Here is a 6000-nt window from a genome sequence, read left to right on the forward strand (position 1 = left end):
ATCAGCCAGATCTCGATCGGGCAGGTTAGAAAATCTAGTTGGATCTGGGACCGCATCGGCTCATTGATGCGGTACCCGGACCGACTTTACCTATACACGTCGTTACCCAGGATTCTCCCGGATTTTGGGAGAAGATCCACTCGCTTGATGACATCGCCAAGCGAGCGGATCTGCCAGTGTATGGGGACCTTAAGTAAATTTGCAGTTGGTCTTCATTTTTTATTCTTAGTTTTCTAATTGTTTCACATTTTGTTCAGAAGTGCTCCAGTTTGACGTTTCAGCAGGTATCTGGTTGCTAGGGTCCAAATTACCTTAGCAATCAAGGAGTGGTTTGAATGGGAGACTGATATTTAAATAGGAGAGAACCTGGACCTGAATAGAAAAACAAGTTATAAAAAGTAACAATAACAATAAAACTGGGGCCTCACAGAGCAATCGTTTTTTTGGCTGCCGGGGTCAGTGACCCCCATTTGAAAGCTGGAAAGAGTCAGCAAAAGAAAGCAAATGATTAAGAAAACTCTGTAAAGGTGTACTGCCCCTTTAAAAGCCCCCTGTGGCATTAACCTGTGTTGTGCCGACTTCCCCTTATATCACTTTCTGAGAAATCAAAGCCAATAATGAGGAATCCTTCAGAGAAATATTTCCATGGGATTTGAATGTGATTCACGCATTGATAACTTTTCAAAACACATGTAAAATAAATCTGTCCGCCAAGCTCCATGCAAATGCCAGTTCCATGCAAATGCCAGTTCCATGCCACACGAACACCACCAAAGTGCAGACGGCTGGAACCCTGCCCACGGTACCGGTCACTGCACAGCCGGCTGCCCGAGGCTCATCGTTCCCCGCCCCAATCGGAATGGTCCGACCAAGTCCCCGAGGCCAAAGGGGATGCAGAGTTTGTGCCCTCCCCACTAACCCCGGGCAACTTTATTGCACTCACAGAAAACAAAATGCTGACGACTTTTAACGGCACCGCCAAGTCAGCCGTTACTTGGCTAATGTGCACAATTATAATAATGTCACCGAAGCAGTCTCGCCACTGCAAAAGTCACAACAACGACTTACCTACAAACACAGCTGCAACGAGAGGTTTTAGGGGCACAGGGCGTTATTTTATTTTAATGGAAAGAGCTATTCCCTCCGTTTACCATCGCGGCAATGTGTTGGAACATCCGTGCCAGATCACTCATTCATTCCTTGGAGAATAGTGCCACCAACCCAATCAACTTGCTTCTAATCTGCACACCATCGGGTCCAACTAATTTAGGTGCCCAATATATCCAGCGACGGTAGTTGGAAGCAGCAAACTACGGGTGAAACACCTGTCTCCCTTCCACTGTCATATAATCCCACAACAAAGAGCCGGTGGAAAGGCTCGATGCCTGGAGAGGGAATGATCACACAGACCAATGAGCAAGCGGCGTGAGTCACACACGATGATATAAAGTTTAGGTCACGCCGCACAATTAGAAGCTGATTGAACCACAAATGCATAAGGGACACGTACGTGGTTATACCCGTCATACACGGCACACGTCACTTACTGATAATGAGATTTATATCAATATATATACAGTCTGGGGAGGGAAAAGGGAACGTGCCTACAATGCCAATGAGCTTCCGCGTCACAGGAATACCATGAGAGCGGCAGGCAGTTGGCCGGTTAGCCGGACGGGGACTGTAGGATCTAGTGTGTGTGTGTGTGTGTGTGTGCCGCCACTGAATATGCCAAGCTTGTGTGAGGGAAGCCAAGGGGGGGTAGATCACAATGGGAAAGCTGACCCTCATTCTTCCCTCCTGTGTGTAACTGTGTCAGTATGTGTGTGTGTGTGTATGGGGGATGCACAATGGCATGGCCGACCCTATATTAACCGCGCTCAGCACTGTGTAACTGCCAGTATGGCTGCTGGGAAAGCCCAGGGACGAGAGTGCACAACTCTGACCCCCTGATGCGAGAGTGTCAGTCAAACACAGTTGTGCCTATGTGTGCGTGTGTGTTTGTGTGTGTGCCGGGAAAGCCCAGGAAGGAGATGCAGCATCGAACCACTGCCTCCCTATCCCCAGTAGTGTGGGAGTGTGTCAGTAACACACCCCTGTGTGCGGGGAGAGCCGACAGTAGCACAACTGCTGTTCCACCCCCCTAGTGCGAGTGTCCACAATACACGGTTGTGCGATGGGAAACAGAAGGCACAAAAGCATAACTGATGCTCCATCCCCCCCCCCCCCGTGTGTGTGAGCGTGTCAGTAATGCATGGTTGTGCATGAGTGTGAGTGTGCCAGGGAAGCCCAGGGAATGCAGAGTAGCACAAGTGATGCTCCATCCCCCCCCGTGTGTGAGCGTGTCAGTAATACATGGCGGTGCGTGTGCGCAGGGTGAGCCCAGGGAGGAGAGTGCACAGTGGCACTGGTGATACACTCACACAATAGGGAAGGAGTGTCGGTGCATGTATGTAGGGGAGGCACCCCATGTGTGTGTGTATATACAGCAGTGTGAGCACATGGGTGTGTGAATCTGTGCACGGCTGGTTGTGCATACGAGCAGATATAGGTGTGAGTGTGTCAGGGCACGGTGTGGGGCAGTGTGACAGCTCCCCCATGTACATATGTAGTGTGTAAGCGCACACTCAGGGGCTACTGACCCCCACTCATTCATGGATGGAAAGGGTGGGTGATTGGGAAGGTGGGGGGCAGGTATGTGGGGGGGGGGCAGGTATGAGGGGGGGCAGGTATGTGGGGGGGACAGAGTGAGTGTGTAAGGGATGGGGCAGATGGAGGGATGGGGTAGGTTGTGAGACATAAGGGCACAGAGTGAAAGGGGCAGAAAGGGAATGGAGCAGAAATGTTAGGTGGGGATGTGGGCAATTGTTGGGGGGAATAGAGATGGGTAAATGTAGAAGGGGTAATTAGTGGGGGGAATTGGTGGGGGGAATAGAGATGGGTAAATGTAGAAGGGGTAATTGGTGGGGGTAATAGAGATGGGTAAATGTAGAAGGGGTAATTGGTGGGGGTAATAGAGATGGGTAAATGTAGAAGGGGTAATTGGTGGGGGTAATAGAGATGGGTAAATGTAGAAGGGGTAGTTAGTGGGGGTAATAGAGATGGGTAAATGTAGAAGGGGTAATTGGTGGGGGTAATAGAGATGGGTAAATGTAGAAGGGGTAATTGGTGGGGGTAATAGAGATGGGTAAATGTATAAGGGGTAGTTAGTAGGGGTAATTGTTGGGGGGAAGAGAGAAGGGGCACATAGGGAACACATGGGGGGGAGAAGGGGAGCAGTAATGGGCAGGCTGGGCTTGGGATGGATGGTTCCCGGCCCCGCAGGGCAGCACGGAGCTAAGCCCACACACACACACACACACACACACAGCGACCAAAGCAGAACAATCTAGTCCGCCGCCTCCCGACTACAACTCCCAGCATTCCCTCACAGCCATCTTAAGGCCAACGACTGCTCCAAGGAGAAGCGAAGATGAACCCCCGACACGGCGACTCCATCACGGCTTGGACTCGTTACCTACCGGTACGCACGGCTCCCGCCGCTCCAACACACGGACAGCAGCTCAGCACTTAGCGCACCTCAAGCCCGGCTATGGAACACTGCCCTCCCCGCCTATCCACCCCGTCACTCCGGCCTCTAGCCACGCCTTTTCCGGGGACTCCGCCTCCTCTCGGTCACGCCCACTTACTCCTACACACTACGCTGGAAATCCGGGAAACCCCACCCTTCCCGCTCTACACGCCACAAGTACTCTAACCTGATGGGCGGCACCTTCTACATAAGCCCCGCCCCACGAACTCCTCACGACGCGCCTCCTTTTCCCACAGCTTAGTGAACGCTGGAGGCCGACCACGCCCCGCCTCCTAGCCCGCCCACAGTGATGATTCTGAGGCGGGATCCCGCCCATTACACACCAGCTGCAACTCCAAATGCTACCGCCAGAGCGAATGGGGCTCCTCCATGTAACCCTACCGACCCCTTTAGCGGAATTACTCGAAGTCTAAAGACACTGCCCTGACACTTTCCCGCCTCTAGTGCGAGTCACGTGGTGCCCATGCCTGGCTAGCGGGACGCGCTGTGTGTCCTGAGGTGACCTGGGCCAGGGAAGGGGGGAGTCGGCTAGGAACTCGCTCTGCTACTGGCTGGGGCGTTTCCTGAGGGTCTTAGCGGGGCTTGGCTATAGGTCAGCTGCACTCCCACCATAAATACAGGGGAAGTGTGTCACCCTGAGGGAGACTCTCCCATTCTATTAGGGGATGCTGGGACTTGTAGTTCAGCAGTGAAAGTACAGGGCCAGTGGTTCTACAGGTTGGCTATAGGTCAGCTGCACTCCCACCATAAATACAGGGGAAGTGTGTCACCCTGAGGGAGACTCTCCCATTCTATTAGGGGATGCTGGGACTTGTAGTTCAGCAGTGAAAGTACAGGGTCAGTGGTTCTACAGGTTGGCTATAGGTCAGCTGCGCTCCCACCATAAATACAGGGGAAGTGTGTCACCCTGAGGGAGACTCTCCCATTCTATATAGGGAACAGCTTGGGGCCCCAATCATCTTACATTGCCCCTATAGTTTAATTGCCCTGGTGCCCAGTAACTGGCTGCATGAGGGGTAGAAGGAGCAGCAGCACCTCAGGGCACCCTGAGTCCTGGTCACTCTATGTATATATATTATATAAAAGCTCCCGGCAGGCCTGTGTATGGGGGCCTCTGAGGGACCTCTCTCAACCATATCTGGCCAAAAATTGCCTAGATGTCAAAGGGGCAGGTTTAAAAATCCCATTGGGGCAAAGAAAGTATCAGCTCATCAGTCCTTGCCCTGACTGCCTGTTGTACTGCATTGTGATCTGACCATTAGGGCAATATAACATCAAGGTGGGCGTGTTGGGAAAATCACCGATTGGTAAAATGCGATTGCATGGTGATCTCGCCAATAGAATGAGCCTTTCCATATACGGCTTGGGGCTCAGCAGAACTGCAACACAGCTTCTCAGGGCCCTATACAAGGTGTCGTTTCTGAAAACCAGGGGTCCCAATAAGGGGTGTAGCTATCAGGGAAGATACTGCTAGTAATGTGTGGATTCTTTTTAAGGAATCAGTGTACCCATAGTGAGGGTGCTGCTCTGATACATTTTGCAGTTTACATTCATTAGTGGTTTCTAAGATATAAGCAGTTTGTGACTGCTACAGGCAGCCTATCCGCTCTCCTTGATGGCCCAGAGTGTCAGCCACAAATGGACAGGGCCAGATTTAAAGATAGTGCAAGTTGCACTATCGGTGGCTTGCACCATTTGCCCCCTCACACCCCCACCCACTCGCACACCCCTCACCTACCTGCTGCTGCAGTTTCCTCTGTAGCAGACACTGGAGCCTGCAAATGAAGGGTGGTTTCTAGATTGGAAATCTTTCAGCCTGTGCCAACCCAGCCTGCTGTAGCGCTCTAATTTATATACTGGCGCCCATTCCCATCTCTGACATTACTGGAGGGGGTGGGATGACTGGGAGTATAGTAGCAGTGGCACAGTGCCATAAGAGAGGCAAGGAAGAGGTAAGGGAGCGGCTGGACTGGCAGTAAATATGGCCCACCCCCTGCCACTGGGGGAAACTGATCGGCCTAAGCGCACCTGACCCGCACATCACTATTAAATAAACAAAAAATAGCCCATGCTTGGCCTAAAGAAAAACTTTTAAAGGGGTTGTTTACTTTTGAATTAACTTTTATTATGATGTAGAGAGTGCCATGAAACAATTTTAAATTGGTCTTTATTATTTATTACTTTTTGTTCTGCAGCTCTCCAGTTTGGAATTTCATATCTGGTTGCTAGGGTCCAATTGACCTTAGTAACCAGGGAGTGCTTTGAGAGAGTGACTGCTATATAAATAGTAGAGGGGCTGAATAGAAAGATAAGTAATAAAAAGTAACGATAGCAATAAAACTTGAGCCTCACAGAGCAATAGTTCTTTGGCTGCCGGGGTCAGTGACCCCCATTTGAAAGCTGCAAAG

The 6000-nt window shown here is 51.1% G+C and overlaps 1 protein-coding gene across 4 annotated transcripts in view; it reads right to left on the minus strand.

The window, feature by feature from the left end:
* ptp4a3 (protein tyrosine phosphatase type IVA, member 3) overlaps window positions 1–5392 on the minus strand; it is a 53750-nt gene extending 48358 nt beyond the window's left edge. Inside the window, exon 1 of one of the 4 annotated variants that reach the window (XM_031903261.1) lies at window positions 5331–5392. The gene's annotated coding sequence lies outside the window, so the exon portion shown is untranslated. Of the gene's footprint in view, window positions 1–1068; window positions 1215–3521; window positions 3717–5330 lie in introns of those variants that run through there. The other 3 variants (XM_012964376.3, NM_001142008.2, XM_012964377.3) reach the window with 3 other exon arrangements.
* Between the last annotated feature and the right edge of the window lie 608 nt (window positions 5393–6000).

The sequence above is a fragment of the Xenopus tropicalis genome, chromosome 6 (assembly GCF_000004195.4).
Source record: "Xenopus tropicalis strain Nigerian chromosome 6, UCB_Xtro_10.0, whole genome shotgun sequence".
Lineage (NCBI taxonomy): Eukaryota > Metazoa > Chordata > Amphibia > Anura > Pipidae > Xenopus > Xenopus tropicalis.